Raw genomic sequence first — 21,927 nt, forward strand, 5'->3', positions numbered from 1 at the left:
AATCACTCCCCTGCATCTGCAGGCACCAACAGCAACGATGAACGGCTGCATGGATCCCCTGCCCTTCTGAGCTGCGTGGATCCTGAAACACGGATGGTGGTCAGAAGTGGTCGAGAGGGTCCTCTCTACCAGCTGTCCAACATGCCTCGCAGGAAAGTACCCAGTGCACTGCGTCTTTTGCAGCTGCCAAGACTTGTTGGCACTGCTTCCAAGGGTCTTCAGGCATCGTGTAGCTCCAGGTTCCAGCACTACTTCCTGCGATGTACAGCTACCTGAGTGGCTCTTCTGTGGCGTGGGACTCCTTTTCGTAGTGCTACATAAGCTCTTTTTGCATCTTCTGTGTCCCCGTCCTGTAGGACTCCTGTGTGTACTGCCTGTGCTTCTGTGGGCTCTCTGCGACGCTGGTCCCCGGCAGCATCACTTTCCGCTAACCCTGAGTTTTGCCTGTGCCAAGGCTTGTTCGTGGAATCCGAACATGCAAACCCGACTGCAATCTTCATGCCAGCATGGGACATCACCTGTATCCTCCAGGAACTCGACTCCGACTCCAGGGCCGCAGTGCTGACTCTTCTTCTTCACCGTCGACCAACTCCTACATCCTCAGCTTGGTGGGTAGGGGCTTCTGCCCCACTGGACTCTGCTGTGTCTTCTGGACTGGGTCTCCTCTTTCCACAGGTCTTCCTCTTCAGGACTCCATTGTTGGTTTCTTGCAGTTGTCTCTGGGTTTTGCTGTTCTCTTCTTTTCCTCTAAGTGGGTGTTCTGGGGAAATTCTAGTAATTTACTCCTGCTTTCCTGGTTGCTGGAGGTTGTTGTGGTGCTTACCTTTTCACTTTCCTTTTACTACCAGCGCCCCTCTTCATACTCCACTTACCTAGGTGGGGGCGACACTCTCGCGTTCCATTTTGTTAGTATATGGTTTGTGCTCCCCCTAGGGCCACCATTCCTAATTTCGTTTTACACTGTTTTCTAACTATTCTTATGCCTATTTCTGACAACTAGTGTATATAATTTGTGTATTACTTACCTCCTAGGGGAGTATTGCCTCTATAGTAATTTTGGTGCTGTGTTACCATAATAAAGTACCTTTATTTTTGTAATACTGAGACTTTTCTTTCATGTGTATAAGTGCTGTGTGACTGCAGTGGTACTGTATGAGGCTTGCATGGCTCCTAGATAAGCCTTGGCTGCTCATCCACAGGTACCTCTAGAGAGCCTGTCTTCTAGACACTGCCTACACTACACTAATAGGGGATACCTGGACCTAATATAAGGTGCAAGTACCATAGTTACCCACCACACACCAGGCCAGCTTCCTGCACATTTTAATTATACATGTGTGCATTATTTCTTCAAGCAGCTAATTTCTATTAATATGTTGTACACGTCATGGCTGCCACCTATGTGGGAGCTTTTGCCAAAACTTCTTCATTTCATTTTATTTGCCTGGTGCATGCTATTCCTTAACATATAATCATTGAAATATTTATTAGTACTATATTCTCACTCACAATCCCTCCTCTGATGACTAAATATGTCATCACAAACCCCAAAAATATACTTATTAATACTTATTAATTCTTAAGTTAGTCTAAAATTTAGTTTCTTCATAACGTCTGACATCTTCCCGGTTTATCCAATTTTCATAAAAATATTGACTTCTCATTTGTTCCATTTTATTTCCTCCCTCCTCTGTTCTTTTTTAATTCTTTGTCTTTTAATCAGTGTGTACAATTTGTTAGCTTCCATTATGCAAATGACATAAATCATAATGATCAATACTGGTTTCAATATTTTCCCAATTATACTTTTTCCCAGGTTGCCCAACTAATTTCCCACTGCAGTGAAACCTTTTCCAGCCTTTTCCCACATGTAGGAAAGTACCATCCTTCTTGGCATGTTACCCTCAATTTCTACTTGTTTGTCAGTGTGATTTTACTGTCTCACTGGGATCCTGCTAGTCAGGACCCCACTGCTCATAGTTTGTGGCCTATATGTCAGTATGTTTCACTGTGTTGTCAGTATGGTTGACTGTATACTTTCTATAGTCTAGTGACCACATATTTCACTCCAGATTGGCAAACTGGACCCCCCATAAGTTCCTCGTATATGGTACCTAGGTACCAGGGGCATTTGGGGTTCCAGGAGATCCTTATGGGCTGCAGCATTTATTTTGCCATCCGTAAGGAGCTCATACAAACACTTCTTCTGGACTGCCACTGCAGCCTGAGTGAAATAGTGCAAGCACTATTTCACAGATATTTTCACTGCACTAGGAAACTTATAAGTCACCTAAATGTCTAAACTTCAGTTTCTGAAGGTTGGGTGCAAAGTTACTGTGTGTGAGGGCATTCCTGCACTAGCAGAGGTGCCCCCACATTGTCCAGGAACAATTTCCCGGACTTCGTGAGTGCATGGATGCCATTATAAGTATGCACATATATGTATCTTCACAAAGGTAACCCCGAATATGGCCATGTGAGGTGTCTAAGATTGAGAAATTGTACCCATAACCCGATTCTGGTATTGGGGGGGATTCCATGACCCTGGGGGCTCCACCATGGACCCCCAGTACTGCCAAACAAGCTCCTTTGAGGTTTCCACTTCAGCCCCAGCTGCTGCCACCTCAAAGACAGGTTTCTGCCCTCCTGGGGCTTGAGCAGCTCAATCCCAGGACGGCAGACCAATGCATTTCCTTTAGGAGAGGGGTGTTGCACTCTCTCCCATTGGAAATAGGTGTTACAGGCATGGGAGGGGTATCCTCCCAGAGCCTCTGGAAATGCTTTGCAAGGCACACACTGTGCCCTCCTTGCATAATCCAATCTACACCATTTCAGGGATCTCCAGTCCCTGCTGTGGAGCGAAACTGGACAAAGGAAAGAGGAGTGACCACTCCCCTGTCCATCACTACCCCAAGGGTGATGCCCCGAGCTCCTCCAGAGTGTCCCAGGGCTCTGCCATCTTGTTTTCAGGATGGTCAGGGAACTCTGGGAGCATCTGAGTGGCCAGTGCCAGCCGACGACATCAGAGACCCCTCCTGATAGGTGCTTACCTGGTTAGGTCACCAATGCCCCTCTCAGGGCTATTTAGGGTCTCTCCTCTGGGTGTTTCCTCAGATTTGGCTTTACACGATTCCAGCAGGACTCTTCTGCAACCTCTGCTTCACCTTCTACTGTCAGATCAACTGCAGAACTGCTCCAGGAACTCTACAACTGCAACAAAGTATCCAAGAAGGCTGCTGCAACTCTGTAACTTCAGCTCCTTCTAGGAACTGCAACAGTTTCCAGGTCATGCACGCTCCGAGGACTGCCTGTCCTCATCTTGCACCAGAAAGACCTAAGGAATCTCCAGTGGAGTGACAGAGTCACTTCCCTGTTTCAGCAGACACCTCCCTGCAGTGACGATTGGTACTCTGGGTCCCCTCTCCTAATGACGAGCTTGGATCCTGGAACACAGGTGGTAGACTGAAGTGACTGAGACTGTCCAACGGTCCAACTGTCCAAATTTGGTGGAGGTAAGAGCTTACCTCCCCCAGCCAGACAGTACCACTGTGCATTGCATGTTTTGCTGCTCCTACTTCTTCTGTGCCGTTCTCCAAGGAAACCTTAGTGCACAGCGTAGCCCAGGTCCCCAGCACTCTGTCCTGCAATGCTCAGCTCCCTCAGTTGCTCTCCGGCGGCATGGGATCCCTTTGTGTAGTGCAGTGGCAACTGCAATTTGCAACTCCTTTGTCCCGTGTCCTTGGACTCCAGTGGGCGCTGTCTGGTCTTCTGAAGGCTCTCTGAAGTGCTGAGAGCCCCATCTGTTCCCTCAGTCTGAGTTGAGACCCCCAGGTCCCTCCTGGGTTCAGGTCGCGCCTTTTCCGACAACCGCAACATTTGCGTGAGCCAAGGCTTGTTGGCAGAATCCAATGATGAAAACCAGCATGCATCCAACGACTCGATGTGGGACAGCTCTTGCACCAAGCAGGAAGCTGCAGCTGTCTTCTTTGGTGCATTTCTGACCTTTTCTTCCAACTGGAGAATCCACTTTTGCACCTTCATCCTGGTTAGCAGGGGGTCCTTCCTGGACTCTTCATCTGCTCTTGGATTTGGTCTCCTCTCTCCACAGGTCTTCAGGTCCAGGAATCCATCGTTGGTGTCTTGCAGTCTTGCTTGGTTTTTGCATAATCCTTGACCACAACTCCTGGTGTGTTCTGAGGAAACTTGCTGTAATTACTCCTGTTTTCCTGGGCTCTTGGTTGGGGTACTTTACTTACCTTCAGTGTTTTCTTACACTCCCAGCACCCTTCTACACACTACTCTTGCCTAGGGGGGGAACTGACTTTCGCATTCCACTATTTTACTATATGGATTGTGTTGCGCCTTAGGCCCATTCTAGCCTTTGGTGATTTTCACTATTTTCACTATTTTATGACTGTTTACTTACCTGATTTTGGTTACTAGTGTATATTTTATGTGTTGTACTTACCTCCTAAGGGAGTATAGCCTCTAAGACATTTTTGGGCTTGTGTAACTAAAATAAAGTACCTTTATTTTTGGTAACACTGAGTATTGTTTTTCTTGTGTGTGAGTACTGTGCGACTATAGTGGTATTGCTAGAGCTTTGCATGTCTCCAAGTTCAGCCTTGGCTGCTCTGCCTACAGCTACCTCTAGACAGCCTGGCTTCTAGACACTGCCTACATTTCACTAATAAGGGTTAGCTGGACCTGGTATAAGGTGTAAGTACCGTAGGGACCCATTTCAAACCAGGCCAGCCTTCTACACTACACCCTGGTTCTTTTAGGATTTTTAAGTCTGAGTTTGTGTTAGTCAGGTTTTTAACCCCTTGGGTGCCCTGGATGTAACAGTTATGTTCTCGGCTACAGTGCTGCTGTGCCAAGGATGTAAACGTTACATCCTGCACCCAGCCCATGGGGGAAGCGCTAGTGTTCCCCCATTGGGCCTCCCTCCCTCCCCTGGACAGGGTTAGAAGGGGAATTGCTTCCCCGAACAAATCCCGACCCCCCCTGGATCCTCCCCCAGTGACGTCTGATGGCGGTTAGCATGGAAAAAGTTGTTCTGACCACAGGTGGCAGATGGGCAATTACCCCTATTCCACTCCCTAGGGAGGCAGAAAGCCTACTAGATGCCAGGGAATTAAACAAAAGACAGAGGGGTGGGAGCTGTGAATCAGTATGGGCATGGTTGTGCCCCTCACCCCAACTGAAGGGAGTAACAGTCTTTCAGCCCCACCTGCAAACTAAAGGATCTTATCCCAACGGCAAGTAAGAGGGCATTCGATTTTTTTGGGTTTTGATTTTACATTTTACAGCAATACCACTGACCTGGTCAGTGACCTGGTCTGCCTCCTGTAGCTCCACCTATTCAGAAGAGCCCTTGTTCCTCTGAACTCCTGACCCCTGTCAGAAGTTTGAGGTCCTCCTCCACCCGCAGGCTTCTGCCTGCGCCTCATTCCTGGTTTCTAGTAGGAAAACTCTGCTTTCCTACTAGGTTGTCTCTCTCCTCCTTTTCTCTGCTTCACTCTCTGTGTGCGCTCCCTTCCGTGTCTGCCCCCTTGTGCCCCTTTTTGCCATTCGCTCTCCCCTATGCTCTTTTTAACTTTTGCTTTACTTCTGTGCTTTTCCTTCAACTCTCTCTCACTTTCGCTCTCCCTGCTCTCTGTCTCCCCCTCCTTTGCTTTCACACTGCACTCCTGCCGCTGCTGCCCCAGCAGCCCGCCCCCTTTTTTCACGCCATTTTCACTCCCGCCTCCCAGCTGTCCTCTCCTTCCCTCCATACTTAATGGCGGCTGCTGCGCAGTAGGTCGAGCACCACCACTGACCTGGTAGTGAACTGCTCTGCCTCCCGTAGCTCCACCTGTTAAGCAGAGCCCTTCGTTCCTCTGAACTCCTGACCCCTGTCAGGAGTTCGAGGCCCTCCCCCACCCGCAGGCTTCTGCCTGCGCCTCATCCCTGGTGTCTGGTGGGAGAGCTCTGCTTTCCTAGTGGGCTGCCTCTCTCCTCCTTTTCTCTGCTTCGCTCTCTGTGTGCTCCTTCTTCTGTGTCTGCCCCATTGTGTCCCTTTTTTCTGTTCCCTCCACTGTGCTCTTTTTTGACTTTTGCTTTACTTCTGCGCTTCTCCCTCCACTCTCTCTCTCTCTCACTCACCTCCTTTCTACTGCTGCCCCTGCGGTCTCTCCCCCTCCTCTGTCTCGTGCTGCACTCCCGCCTCTGCTGCCCCCACAGACCCGCCCCCTTTTTCACGCTGTTTTCACTCCACCTCCCAGTTGTTATCTCCTCCCCCCCTAGTTAATGGTAACTGTTGTGCGGCCACGCTCAGCGGGCGCACCGCTAGCGTGCTGAAAGTGCGCCAAGGACAAGCCTGTCTGTGCCCGTCCGTTTCTCGACCACGCCCAGGGCCGGAACCCCTGGCTCTCGCCCCCCCGCCGCTATACCCATCTTTGCTACGACGCCACCACCCTCCATGCCCTCAAAGCCGGGCGCTCACCCACCTGCCATCAAGCCACCCTGCAACTCACCCACGGACACTTGCCGGAACTTCACCTTCACCAGCCTCCACGCCAACGACCTACCCACCAAGGCAGGATGCAACCATCTCAGATGCTGTAGGAGGCTGGCCTGGCTTGTAGTGGGTACCAATGGTACTTACACCTTATGCCAGGTCCAGTTATCCCTTATTAGTAGAGTGTAGTAGTGTTCTAGCAGCTTAGGCTGATAGGGGTAGCTATAGCAGAGCAGCCAAGGCTGAACTAGGAGACATGCAACGCTCATGCAATACAACTTATCACACACGTACTACATCATAAGAAAGGCAATACTCATAGTAACTAAAAATAAAGGTACTTTATTTTGGTGGTAAAGTGCCAAAAATATCTCAGAGGATATACTCCCTTAAGAGGTAAGTAACATACACAAAATATACACAACTAACCAAATGAGGTAAGTAAAACAGTCAGAAAGTAGTGCGAACACTGTAAAACACAATAGGCCTATGGGCAACACAAACTATATACTAAGAAAATGGAATGCGAACCACAAATGCACACCTAGGCAAGTGTAGTGTGTAGAGGGTCACTGGGAGTGTAAGAAAACACTAAGGGTGTAAAGGAGACCCCAACCCAAGACCCTGGAAAGTAGGAGTAAAGTACTACTATATCCCCAAAAACACACTAAAGTCGTGATAAAGGATTTTGCAAGGACCACAACAGAATAGAAAGCACTGAATATGGATTCATGGACCTGAAGACCTGCAAAGGAAGGGAACCAAGTCCAAGAGTCGCTAAAGTGTCCAGAGGGGGCAAAAGCCCACTAAACCCCGGATAAAGGTGCAAAATGGCTGCCTCTGGTTGGAAGAAGCTGCAGGTTTTGCAACAATCAAAGGAGGTAGGAAGTTCTTCTTCATGCAGAAGACGTCCCACGGTGTGCTGGAGGATGCAGAGTTGTTTCCTTGGCAAAATACCGCAAACACGCCTTGCTACCTGCAAGAGTCGCGTTGGAGAAAAAGGGTGCTGCTCGGGCCTAGGAAGGACCAGGATGTCGCTACTTAGGAGAGGAGACAGAGGGGGCCATCAGCAATGTAGAGAGCCCATGGACAGGAAGGAAGCACCCGCAGAAGTCCTTGAACATGGGTTCAAGAGGACTGAACACAGCAGTCGTCTCAACACTGCAAAGAGAGATCCCACAACACCGGAGGTCAACTCAGGGAGCTGAGCATCTCAGGACAGAGTGCTGGAGACCTAGGCTCGGCTGTGCATGCAGGATTTCTTGAAAATGTTCACAGAAGCCCTTGTAGATGCAGATCACGTGGTGCACAGGATTACTGTCTGGGGAGGGGAGGCACGGACTTAGCTCCTCCAAATTTGGACAGTTGGACCTCTGGACAGTCAATGTCACTTGGGTCTACCACTTGTATTCCAGGGTCACGCTCGTCAGGATGAGAGGGGACCCAGAGTACCGGTGAGGATGAAATTTGGTGCCTGCTGAAGCAGGGGGAAGATTCCTTTGACCCACAGGAGATTTCTTTGTGGCTTTCAGTGCAGGGTGAAGACAGGCAGCCCCCAGAGCATGCACCACCAGGAAACAGTCGAGAAAGCTGGCAGGATTAGGCACTACAATGTCACTGGTAGTCTTCTGGCTACTTTGTTGCAGTTTTGCAGGCATCCTGGAGCAGTCAGCGGTTGTAGAGAGAAGTGCAAAGGAACCCTGATGAATTCTTGTAAGTCGTAATCTGAGGAAAAGCCCACTGGAGAGACCCTAAATAGCCCTCAGAGGAAGATTGGATACCTAGTCAGGTATGCACCTATCAGGAGGGGTTTCTGACGTCACCTGCTGGCACTGGCCACTCAGAGGCCTCCAGAGTGCCCCCACACCCCTGGAAACAAGATGGCAGAGGTCTGAGACACACTGGAGGAGCTCTGGGCACTACCCCTGGGGTGGTGATGGACAGGGGAGTGGTCACTCCCCTTTCCTTTGTCCAGTTTCATGCCAGAGGTTCCCTATATGGGTGTAGACTGGTTTATGCAAGGAGGGCACCATCTGTGCCCTTCAAAGAATTTCCAGAGGCTGGCCCTCCCCAGCCTTTAACACCTATTTCCAAAGAGAGAGGGTATACTACCCTGCTCTCTGAGGAAATGCTTTGTTCTGCCTTCCTGGGACTGGGCTGCCCAGACCCTAGGAGGGCAGAACCCTGTCTGTGGGGTGGCAGCATCTGTAGCTGCAGAGAAAATCCCAGAGAGCTGGTTTGGCAGTACAGGGGGCCATAGTGGAGCCCCTAGGATGCATGGAATTGGCTCCCCAATACCAGATTTGGAATGGGGGGACAATTCCATGATCTTAGATATGTTACATGGCCATATTCGGAGTTAGCATTGTGAAGCTATATATAGGTATTGACCTATATGTAGTGCACTCGTGTAATGGTGTCCCCGCACTCACAAAGTCTGGAGAAATGGCCCTGAACTATGTGGGGGCACCTTTGGTAGTGCAAGGGTGCCCTCACACTTAGGTGGTCATTACAACCCTGGAGGACGGTGATAAAGCGGCGGTAAGACCTCCAACAGGCCGGCTGGAAAAAAATTGGTATTACGACCGTGGCAGAAACCGCCAACAAAGACAGCCACTTTAACACTCTGACCGCCATGGCGGTACAAACAAACAGCTTGGCGGTCACCGCTAACAGACAGGCGGAGGATAATGTACCGCCCACAGTATCACAACAGGCCAATCCGCCACATTTTCCGGGGCGGATTCACCGCGGATAAAAACACAGCGGAAACAGGAATACCGAAACAGGAATACCGAAACAGGAATACCGAAGGAAAAATGCTCACCTCTACACACCCCACGAGGAACGAGGACGCCATGGATCCGGAACTCCAAATTCAACCTGCAATAGTCTTCTTGCTCCTATACCAGGAGCACGAACGCCAGCGGCGAAGACCACTGTGAGTACTGCACCTACGACACAGGGGAGGGGACACACACATGCAACGCCCCCACCCTCACCCACTAATGCATATTAATACATCACAAATCCCTGGGAAGAATGCAAAGACAATAGAAAATGAGTGTAACCATTGAAATATATTAAAAACAAGTAGGCAGAAATATATATATATATATATATATATATATATATATATATATATATATATATATATATATATATATAAATATATATATATATATACACCATGTACAAAATATATACCAAGCATAGTAGTCCAGGCAGTGCTCTAATAAAGTCCGTAGAACACTGGGACCACACGGTATGGGTGAGGCCCACACAAGATACCCGACCATAACGGAGAGAACACTGCAGGGGCATCAGAGAGCAACTAAACAGGCACCTCAGGGGGAGGGAAAGGGGGAGCACCTCAGCCGCTTGAGTACACAACGCCAAATCCACGAGGGGGCCACATGCCCTCTGTTCCATCCTGGGGAGTGCAAGCCACAGTGTCTCAAGTCTCTACAGTGGGTGGGTTGCATCCTGCCAAGGACAGAGGTAATGGATGACAGTCTCCACTGGTTCTGGAGGGGGCTTTGTGCCCAGAGTGCTTCATCCTGCCAAGGACAGAGGTAGTGGATGACAGTCACTGTTCAGACCTGGGGAGTGCAAAGCTGCAGTCTCACAAGTCTCTACAGTGGGTGGTTTGCCCACTGTTCAATCCTGGGGAGTGCAAAGCCACAGTCTCTCAAGTCTCTATAGTGGGTGGTTTGCCCACTGTTCAATCCTGGGGACTGCAAAGCCACAGTCTCACAAGTCTCTACAGTGGGTGGTTTGCCCACTGTTCAATCCAGGGGAGTGCAAAGCCACAGTCTCACAAGTCTCTACAGTGGGTGGTTTGCCCACTGTTCAATCCTGGGGAGTGCAAACCACAGTCTCTCAAGTCTCTACAGTGGGTGGTTTGCCCACTGTTCAATCCTGGGGACTGCAAAGCCACAGTCTCACAAGTCTCTACAGTGGGTGGTTTTCCCACTGTTCAATCCAGGGGAGTGCAAAGCCACAGTCTCACAAGTCTCTACAGTGGGTGGTTTGCCCACTGTTCAATCCTGGGGAGTGCAAAGTCAAAGTCTCTCAAGTCTCTACAGTGGGTGGTTTGCCCACTGTTCAATCCTGGGAAGTGCAAAGCCACAGTCTCTCAGTGGATTACAGTCTCCACTGGTTCTGGAGGGGGCATGGTGCCCAGAGTGCTTCATCCTGCCAAGGACAGAGGTAATGGATGACAGTCTCCACTGGTTCTGGAGGGGGCTTTGTGCCCAGAGTGCTTCATCCTGCCAAGGACAGAGGTAGTGGATGACAGTCTCCACTGGTTCTGGAGGAGGCTTTGTGCCCAGAGTGCATCATTCACCCTGTGATGGGTTCAGTTGCGTCAGTGCCCTTGCCGCTCATGGGCCATTGGTGCTTGAGACAGCGGTGCCCTGTTCAGCGGTGTTTGAGATGGCGGTGCCCTGTGCAACGGTGCTTGAGGCGGCGGTGCCCTGGTCAGCGGTGCTTGAGACGGCGGTGCCCTGTTCAGCGGTGCTTGAGATGGCGGTGCCCTGTGCAGCAGTGCTTGAGACGGCGGTGCCCTGTGCAGCGCTGCTTGAGACAACGGAGCCCTGTTCAGCGGTGCTTGAGACGGCGGTGCCCTGTTCAGCGGTGCTTGAGGTGGCAGTCTCCATTGCAGGGACTCAGCTGCTGGCGGTCCTTCATGGCCCAGCGGGGCTTTTGCTGGCAGTCCTTCATGGCCCAGCAGGGCTTTTGCTGGCGATCCTTCATGGCCCAGCAGGGCTTGTGCTGGCGGTGGCCTCCTGGGCAGGTGGGCTGGTGCTGGCTGTGACCTCCTGGGCAGGTGGGCTGGTGCAGGCTCGCCCCTCCTGAGCAGGTGGGCTGGTGCTGGCGGGCCACTCCTAGGCAGTTGGGCTGGTGTGGTGGGCCTGTCCTGGGCAGGTGGGCTGGTGCTGGCGGGCCTGTCCTGGGCAGGTGGGCTTGTGCTGGCGGTCTTATCCTGGGCAGGTGGGCTTGTGCTGGCGGTCCTGTCCTGGGCAGCTGGGCTTGTGCTGGCGGTCCTGTCCTGGGCAGCTAGGCTGGTGCTGGCGGTCCTGTCCTGGGCAGCTGGGATTGTGCTGGAGGTGGCCTCCTGGGCAGCGGGGATGATGGCGGTCTTCTCCACCGTGCTGCTGTTCCCAGACTTGGCGGGTTTCTTGTGGTCCTTCCCCACCTTGGAAGGTGTCACAGCTGACTCCACACTCCCACCGGGACCCCTGGGAGTGGCTTTGGTGGCTGGAGTATTCCCCCTCTCCTGCCGGGCACTGGCCAACTTCTGATGCTTCACAGGTGGGGGACTGTCTGTGCTGTGGCTCCGTGCCATACTGGCTGTCCTGGTGGCCGGTGCACTCCAGATTCCAGTTACTACAGGCACCACTGGTCCCGGAGATGTTGTGGCTGAGGTGCTAGTTCGGGACCTAGGAGACGGACGGGGTGGGGGAGGTGTGGGAAAGAGGTCAAGGTTGGACAGGAAAAGTTTTTGGGACACACTGGGACGGGTTGCTAGAGGGGGTTTGGGAGTGGAGGAAGAGGTGGTGGTTGTAGGAGGTGTTCATTTGCTGACTTTGAGTGAAGGTGCATGCGCTGGAAGTTGTTGTGAGGTGGATGGCTGCTATGTGGGTGTGTGCCTGCGTTTGTGTATCTTGGGAGGGGGCGTCACAGACACACTGGGAGAGGACACAGGGGACGTGTGAATAGTAGTGGGGGTGGTGACTGCACGTGAGCGGGGTGTGGTGGTGGGTGTGCTGGAGAGGGACGTAGTGGCTGTAGAGGTAGTGAATGCAGGTGTGAGTGTAGATGAGACTGGGAGGGAGGAGGGAGACGAGGAGGAGGGGGACACAGTGGAGGCAGTGGATGTTGGTGTGTCTGCATGTGTCTGATACTTGCGTGAGTGCCTGTGGGATCTGTGGTGCTTATGTTTGCCTGAGCTTCCCTTGTGTGTTGACGTGTGTGCATGCTGGTCTGTAGGTGTGCTTGGGATAGGCTGAGGTACAGGGGATTGGGTCTGGGTGGAGGAAGTTGGAGGGGGGAGGCTAGCCACAGGGACAATGGCTGTCATCAGCGCTGAGGCCAGAGTCTGAAAAGCTCACTGAAGGGCCACCTGACCAGAATGAATGCCCTCCAGGAATGCATTTGTTTGTTGCAACTGCCTTTCTACACCCTGGATGGCATTCAAAATGATAAACTGCCCAACAGTGAGGGACCTGAGGAGGTCAATGGCCTCCTCACTGAGGGCAGCAGGGGTGACTGGGGCAGGGCCTGAGGTGTCTGGGGCGAAGGTGATGCCCACCCTCCTGGGTGAGTGGACACGGGGCAAAGGCTGTGGGGCTGCTGGGAGGACAGTGCTGGAAGGGGGGGTGGTGGCTGTACCTGTAGATGGGGGTGGCACAGATATTGCCGCCACCACAAGGGAGCTCCCATCAGAGGACGAGTCCGTGTCACTGGTCTCAGCTCCTGTCCCCGCCGTGGAGCTCCCCTCGCCCTCCGTCCTACTGGTGAAGTCCGAGTTCGTAGTGTGGCCCTCCATGGCCATGTGGGATTCAGCCCCCTGGTGCTCTGGTGCCACTGCTCCTCCGCATGATGATGCTAATGCACACAAGCGCAGGGAGACCACAAAAAGGGGGGGGCGACAGAAGAAAGACATGTTGAGTGCATGCATTACCGCTACCGTTGGCGGACATGACAGACACAGAAGCCCCCTGCACTACGCAGCGCTCTTGGGCTCCACTGTTCAATTCCTGGAAAATGGCCTACAAGGCCATGGATGACATCTGCACACATAGATGCCACAGGGGCATGACTAGGTGTACTTGGCACTCTACAGAGGTGCAGTGGGGTGCCACATGGCCTGCCTTACAGAGGGGCCTTGCCTACGGAACTCGCCCTGGCCTCAGGAAATCCACAGACCACCTCCCCTACCCAGACCCCTCCACTGCGCGCAAAGTCAGTAGAATGAGAGTGTACTCACCCCCTTGTGGCTGCTGTGATGCCCTCAAGCACCCATCCAACTCCGGGAGGCCACCGGCAGGATCCTGAACTGCAGGGGGGGTCATGGTGCGATGGGCACCTCTCCCACGTTGGGAGGCCATCCCCAGCTGAGCCTCCGCCGTCTTCTTGCTCCAGCGGTGAATGTCCTCCCATCGTTTCTGGCAGTGGGTGCTCTGTCTGTCGTAGACCCGCAGGGTCCGGACGTCCTTGGCAATGGCACGCCAAATATGTTTTTTCTGGTGGGAGCTGACCTACATGAAATGTACAGGGGGAAGAGTAAGTTATTACCAACTGCACCATCAAAGTGATTAGCCCCCATCCCTACCCTTGCCATGTGGCACATGCATTCACTGTCGTTTCATGCACGCCGCACTCTCCCCCCTTCCTTCTTACATCCAGCCCTCTCCACACAGGCATAGCCCATACAACATGCTCCCTGTGTACTTACCTGTTTGTCTGGAGGACTGTAGAGTAGCGTGTACTAGGGGAGGACCCCATCCACGAGTTTCTCCAACTCCTCCGATGTGAAGGCAGGGGCCCTTTCCCCAGACTACTCGAGCCATTGTCTCTTCCAGACCGAGGTCACAGCAGCACTTGCAGTGTAGGTCCTCCCCTGTCGAAGATCAGGTATTGAGTGATTGAACAGATATAAAATGGCGGTCACGTCCGCGGCGGTGTGTACCGTCACCGCCGGCGTACATCGTCATTGGCTACTGGGACCCATAGGGTCCAATGTTAACCAATGCAGCATTGCGCCGCGGTCTTCGACCTCCTACCGCGACGGTGTACAATGCCAGCTCAGTTACCTCACATCCCATTGTCCCACTTTAGAGGTCAGGCAGCTACCATTTCAGGGGCCCACATGGCTTAATTTTCAACTGTGTCACACATACCTAGGCCTAGACTCAACACACAGACAGGCCACCTTTTGTGTATGAATGGTGTTCTGTGTAAACTGTGGGTACGTACCTCTGAGTTGTTTGACTCTGTGCTCGCTGTTGTCCTTCATAGGCACCGTCCGCTGGGACATGTGAGGAGATGGTGGCATCCTCCGGTGTACCGACCGTTGGTGGACCTGTCGACAATGGAGGAGCAACATGTGATTATCACATAAAGGCTTGACTGTGCCACAATCCAGGAACTGTGTACCCAGTTGGAGCCAGACCTGATGTCAGCAATCCACCATCCCACAGGAATCCCCCTCAAGTGCAGGTGTTGTCAGTGCTCCATTTCCTTGCAAGTGGGTCATTTCAAACAACAGTGGCCACAGCATCAGGGATGCCCCAGCCTGTGTTTTCCAACATGTTGTCCAGAGTGTTGTCTGCCCTTCTGAAACACATGCGGAGCTACATCATTTTCCCTCAGGTGGAGGATTTGCCTACAGTGAAAGGTGACTTCTATGCCCTGGGACATATCCCCAACATCATAAGTGCCATTGATGGGAGCCATGTGGTTTTAGTACCCCCCCACAGGAGTGAACAGGTGTACAGAAACCGGAAGAGTTATCATTCCATGAATGAGCAGATGGTGTGTTTGGCAGACCAGTACATCTCCCATGTGAATGTCATGTTGCCTGGCTCAGTGCATGACGCCTACATCCTGCGGAATAGCAGCATCCCTTATGTGATGGGGCACATAAGGGATGAGCACCTGGAAGCAAGACAGTGGGAATGGTTGTCTGGGTCTGGGGATATCCCTACAGGTTAGTGCGTGTCTAACAGTTGTCCCTCGCCATTTGCAGGTGACTCTGGTTACCCCAACCTGTCATGGCTACTGACCCCAGTGAGGAATCCCAGGACAAGGGCAGAGGAACGCTAAAATGAGGCCCATGGGCGAACAAGGAGGGTGATCGAGCGGACCTTCGGCCTCCTGAAGGCCAGGTTCCAGTGCCTCCATATGACAGGTGGATCCCTATTCTATTCACCAAAGAAGGTGTGCCAGATCATCATGGCCTGCTGTATGCTTCACAACTTGGCTTTGCGACGACAGGTGCCTTTTCTGCAGGAGGATGGTCCAGATGGCGGTGTTGTTGCAGCTGTGGAGCCTGTGGACAGTGAAGACGAGGAAGCAGAGGAAGAAGACATGAACAACAGGGACTCAGTGATCCAGCAATATTTCCAGTGAAACACATGCAAGAGTACAGACCTGCCTACTACATGTACTTTAACACTACTACCTCTCTACTGTCTGTCGTTTTCACCCAGTGTATGGTCACTGAGTTGTCACTTTCCCTTACGATTTCACAGATGTGGGTCCCACTGTGTGACATCTGCCTAGATTCCTCATGGACTAGATCTGTGTGACATAGATACGTTGACATTACAATTGAAAGAGCATTTTGTCACTGTAATTGCTAATACACTATTTCAAAATCACAGACAGACTCCAGATTGTTTCGTGCTTTAAGTGTGTTTATTTAAGTGCTCAATATTGGAGGGGGTAGTAAAATGGTGAGGGGTGATGGCATCGTGCTCTGTCTTGTTCTTGGATCTCAGGGACCGTTTGTGGTGTGGTTCTCCCTCTGCAGGGGGTGGGGTGCTGCTGTGGTGGTCCTGTGGCAGAGCGTCCTGTCCACTAGCGCCGGGGGAGGTGGTGGGCATTCATTGTCCATGCTAGTGTCAGGGGCCCCTTGTAGTGCCACAGTGTCCCTCCTGGTGTTCACGAGTTCCTTCAGCACCCCTACGATGGTGCCCAGGTTGGAGTTGATGGTTCTGAGTTCCTCCCTGAAGCCCATATACTGTTCCTCCTGTAGGCGCTGGGTCTCCTGAACCTTGGCCAGTACTGTTGCCATCGTCTCCTGGGAGTGGTGGTAGGCTTCCATGATGGAGGAGAGGGCCTTGTGGAGAGTGGGTTCCCTTGGCCTGTCCAACCCCTGTCGCATAGCAGCCCTCCCAGTTCCCCTGTGTTCCTGGGCCTCAGTCCCCTGGACCGTGTGCCCACTGCCACTGTCCCCAGGTCCCTGTTGTTGTTGTGGTGGTGAGTTCGCCTAGGTTCCCTGAAGTGGTGGACACACAGCTGATTGACGTGTCCTGGGGACGGAGGTATGGGCCCGCTGGGTGGGTGCTGTGCTGGTGTTTCCAGAGGGGGAAGGTCTGTAGAGGACTGTGACTGTGTGATGGGAACCGACTGTCCCGATGGTCCAGGCTGGTCATCTAGATCCAGTTGGACAGAGCTGCTGTCATCACTGTGGGCCTCTTCTGTTGGTAGTGTGGACATATGTGGACCCTCCTGCCCGATGAAGTTGGGTAGGGGTCCTGCAGGGGTATAAAAGGATGTTTATTACATCTGTGTGTGGCATGGTGTGCAATGGGTGGGTGACCGTGTACCCCAGTGCTTGCATTCCTGTGTGGGACCTTGTGTGATGATGGTTTAGGGGGTTGTATGGGTATGTGCAGTGGGCATGCTTTAGTGATAGGTGTCCATGCTTTGTTGTTGCATGCAGGGCTTGGTGTTGGGATGGGTGGTTTGTGATGTTGGGACATATGTGAGGAGTTGGAGTGCTGGGGGTGAGGGTGAGAGTGGGGGTATGTGCTGGCATGCAGGTAGGGTGGGGGATGTAATAGTTAAGATTTGTCTTACCAGATTCCATTCCTCCACCTACTCCTGCGAGGCCCTCAGGGTGCAGAATCGCCAAGACCTGCTCCTCCCATGTTGTTAGTTGTGGGGGAGGAGGTGGGGGTCCGCCGCCAGTCCGCTGAACCGCCAGGTGGTGTCTTGAGACCACGGAACGCACCTTCCCCCGTAGGTCGTTCCACCTCTTCCTGATGCCATCCCGATTTCTTGGGTGCTGTCCCACTGCATTGACCCTGTCCACTATTCTTCGCCATAGCTCCATCTTCCTTGCAATTGAGGTGTGTTGTACCTGTGATCCGAATAGCTGTTGCTCTACCCGGATGATTTCCTCCACCATGACACTGAGCTCCTCCTCCGAGAACCTGGGGTGTCTTTGCCGTGCCATGGGGTGGTGTAGGTGATGTGTGGGGTAGAGTGTGTGGTGATAAGTGTGCTTATATGTAGTGGGGTGTTGTGTGAGGTGCGTGTAAGTTCTGTGGGTGATGGTGTTGTGTGCCTGTGGATGCTGTTGTTCTTGCTGGTGCTGTCTCTCTCTGGCCTTCTTTCGGAATTTTTTGTAGTAGGGGTTTTTGGGTGATGTGGGTGTGTGTTTTATATAGTATTGGGTGTGTAGGAGTGGTGTGTGTATGTGTATCAGGTGTGTGTATTTTGATTTGTCCAATGTGGCTGTGTTTTGTAAATGTGTGTTTATTTTGAGCGGAAGCGGTGTGTACCGCCAATGGAATACTGTGGTTGAAAGACCGCTCCGTGGATTCGTGGGTCGTGATAGTGTGGACATATTTCTGTTGGCGTGACGGTGGAGGTTTTGTTTTCGCCAGTTTATCACTGACCTTTGGTGTGGCGCACTTGTGTGGGTGTCTAGATTTTGGCAGATTCCGAACTGTGGGTCATAATAGCTGTGGAGGAATTCCGCGGCTGCGGCGGTGTTTTGGAGGTCTTCTGCACAGCGGTAAGCGGCTTTTACCGCCAATGTTGTAATGAGGGCCTTAGTAACTTTGCACCTAGACTTCAGCAAGTGAAGGTTAGACATATAAGTGACTTATAAGTTACTTAAGTGCAGTGAAAATGGCTGTGAAAAAACGTGTGTGTTATTTCACCCAGCTTGCAATGGCAGTCCTGTGTAAATGTTTGTCTGAGGTCCCTATGGGTGGCAAAAGAAATGATGCAGCCCATACGGATCTCCTGGAACCCCAATGCCCGGGGTACCTGGCTACCATATACTAGGGACTTATAGGGGGGGGGTCCAATAGGCCAATTGAAATTGGAAACTGTAGTCACTAGCCTATAGTGACAAATTTAAAGGCAAAGAGAGCATGAGCAGAGGTTCTAATTAGCAGTCCCTCAGTGACACAGTTAGGCACTACACAGGCATACACATTTAGGCCACAAACTATGAGCACTGGGGTCCTGGCTAGCAGGATCCCAGTGAGACAGGCAAAAACCTACTGACGTACATGTAACACTGGGGGTAACATGCCAAGAAAGATGGCACTTTCCTACAGATGCATCCTACCTCAACACCCGCTCCGTCCAGAAACACGCTGTTGAACTTTGGAATCTACTCGACTCAGCTTCCCTAGACATCGCCTTCCTGACTGAGACGTGAATGAAACCTTCCTCAGCTCTCAACATCGCCATACCCATCGTGGACGGCTACAAGATCACCCACAGGGACCACTCCAACAAATCATGAGGAGGCATCACCATCACCCCAAGAACACCCTCAGTATCATGACCAGCACTGAAGACACCCTTGGAACTGCATAACACCTGCACTTCCGGTTCCACACTGACCCAACACCACCCTCAGAGGGACCCTCGTTTACAGACCCATCTGCCCCTGACAGCAGTTCAGCGACTCTATCACCAATGTCATAATCACTCACACTCTCGCATCCACAGACTACATACTTCTTGGGGACTTGAACTTCCACCTCGAGAGCACCAACGATAACAACTCTACCACCCTGCTCTCCAACCTCTCCAACCTTGGCCTCAATAGATCGTCACAACACCTACCCACTCCGCAGAACACACGCTCTACCCCATTTTCTCCTCCAGCAAACACGTCTCGTTTAGCCACACCACCGAACTCCACTGGACCGACCACTGCTGCATCTACTTCTCCTTTGAGAAACCCACAACACACCATCACCCGCAATGGATTCCCCACCGCAGATGGAACAAGGTCACCGAAGACCAACTGATCACTACCCTTTCCCGAAACCCACCCATCGACACCACCGACACTGAGAGCTGCCCGCAACCTCAGGCAATGAATCGACGACTGTTCCAATACTCTTGCCCAATCAAAAATCCTTCCAACAGATGCACAGACAGAAAGGCCTTTTGGTTCACCGCCGACTTCCAAGAATCTAAGCAAACATGCCGAAGACTCTAAAAGAAGTGAGCCAAGATCGGACACTGGACAACCACAGAGCCTTCAAGAATGCCATCGGCAGACACACCAACTCATCCGAACCGCCAAGAGAACCGCCTTCAAAGAACGCATCGACAGCAACCCACACAACCATAAGGAGCTCTTCAACATCGTGAAGGAGCTCTCCATCGTCAACGAAATACCACCATCACAAGACCTCTGCGACTTCCCAGCCACCTTCTTCCACCACAATTTTGCAGACATCCACAACAGCTTCAGTACTCAGATCCCTCCTGTCAACCACCGACAACACAGACTCACCACCCACCAGCCTCCTGCTCTCCTGGACCCACGTCGACAACAATGACACCATCGAAATCATGAACACCATCCACTCCGGCTCACCTTTCGACCCCTGCCCTTACTACATCTTCAACAAATTCAAAATGTAGCAGCACACGCTAAAATCTCTAATCAACACAAGTATAGCAGTAAGTACAACAAAACAAAGCAGAATATTGAGATTATATATAGAGAGTCCTCATCCAATTGGTTCCATACACAAATTCTTGTTTAATTCTTCTTGTGCTTGTTCCCAAATTCCATCACATATTTTTCATAATGTTCCAAATTTCATCAAAGGATCATCACAATGTCATATTCCAAATTTCCATTGATTTAGTCCGTATTTAAAAGTTCAATCCATTATATCATCACTTATCACCACCACTTGTCACTTGTTCCACTTGTTACTTGTCAACACGTGTTTCGTCTAGGGAGACCCCATTGACTCCTTCAGGACTTCCTGTACTCAGTAGCCAAACTTACACTACTGCCTGCTAAATCTCAGACAGACCGATCAGTGGTTTTAGTTTCGTTATTGGATGCCGGAACCCGGCGTATCCTTGAGGGGTTGCAAGATCTCTGCTTCTAGCAATACTATCCTGGCTAGGTTTTACATCTTCAACAAAGCAAGCTCTGCCAACTCCAGAAGATCATCATCAGTACCTTTGAGTCTGCCACCTTCCCGGAGAGCTGGAAACAAGCCGAGATTAACGCCCTCTTCAAGAAACCCAAGGCAGACCCAAAGGATCTCAAGAACTTCCGACCAATCCTCCTGCTCCCCTACCCGGCAAAAGTCATAGAGAAAATTGTCAACAAACAACTGACCTGTTTCCTCGAGGAGAACAATATTCTGGACCCATCCCAACCCAGATTTCTCAGCAACCACAGTACTGAAACTGCCCTCATTGCCACCACCAACGACATCAGAACCATACTGGACAATGGCAAAACCAAAGCCCTCATCCTCCTGGACCTCTCATCCGTGTTCAACACCATCTGCCACCACACCCTAAGCACATGCATCTGCGACGCAGGAATCCAGAGCCCTGGACTGGATCACCTCCTTTCTCACCGGCAGAGCTCAGAGTTTCTGCCTCCCTCCATTCCGCTCTGAAGCCACCAAAAATCATCTGTGGTGTACCCCAGGGTTAGTCCCTCAGCCCGAACCTCTTCAACGTCTACATGGCTCTGTCTGCTATCATCGCTCAATCTCACAACTTCAACATCATCTCATATGCCGATAACACCCAGCTGATCCTCTCCCTCACCAAGGACACCACCAAGACCAACCTCCACATAGGAGTGAAGGCCATCGCCAAATGGATGAAGAACAGCTGTCTGAAACTGAATTCCGACAAGAATGAGGTCCTCATCTTTGGCTCCACCCTGCCACATGGGCCAACTCCTGGTGGCCTGCCACACTGGGAACCGCAACGATACCCAATGACCACGCACGCAAACTGGGATTCATCCTGGACTCTTCACTATCTATTAACCAGCAAGTCAACACCACCTCTTCCTTCTTCAAAACCCTCCGCATGCTTCAGAAGATCTACAAATGGATCCCCACTGAAACCAGAAGAACCGTCACCCAAGCCCTCGTAGCAGCAAACTGGACTACAGCAATGCCCTCTACGCAGGAACAACTTCCAAACTCCAGAAAAGACTGCAATGCATCCAGAATGCCTCCACACGCCTCATCCTGGACATCCCCCGCCACTGCCACATAGCAGCCCACCTGAGAGACCTGCATTGGCTCCCCCTCAACAGGAGAATCACCTTCAAAATCCTCACCTACGCTCACAAACTGCACAACACCGGATCAGAATACCTCAACAGACTGCTCTCTTTCTATACCCCGACCTGACAGCTTTGCTCCACCGACCTTGCCCTCGCCACTGTCCCACGAATCCGCAGAACAACCACCAACGGCAGATTATTCTCGCACCTCGTTGCCAAGATGTGGAACACTCTTCCCACCCACCTGCATTGGACCAAGGACCTCCTTACCTTCAGGAGACATCAAGACATGGCTGTTCAAGCAGGAGCAGCCCCCCTCAGCCTCTTGAGAGCCTCATGGGTGAGAAGTGCGCTTTACAAATTCCAAAATAAA

The sequence above is a fragment of the Pleurodeles waltl genome, chromosome 2_2, assembly GCF_031143425.1.
Source record: "Pleurodeles waltl isolate 20211129_DDA chromosome 2_2, aPleWal1.hap1.20221129, whole genome shotgun sequence".
In the NCBI taxonomy this organism is placed as follows: domain Eukaryota; kingdom Metazoa; phylum Chordata; class Amphibia; order Caudata; family Salamandridae; genus Pleurodeles; species Pleurodeles waltl.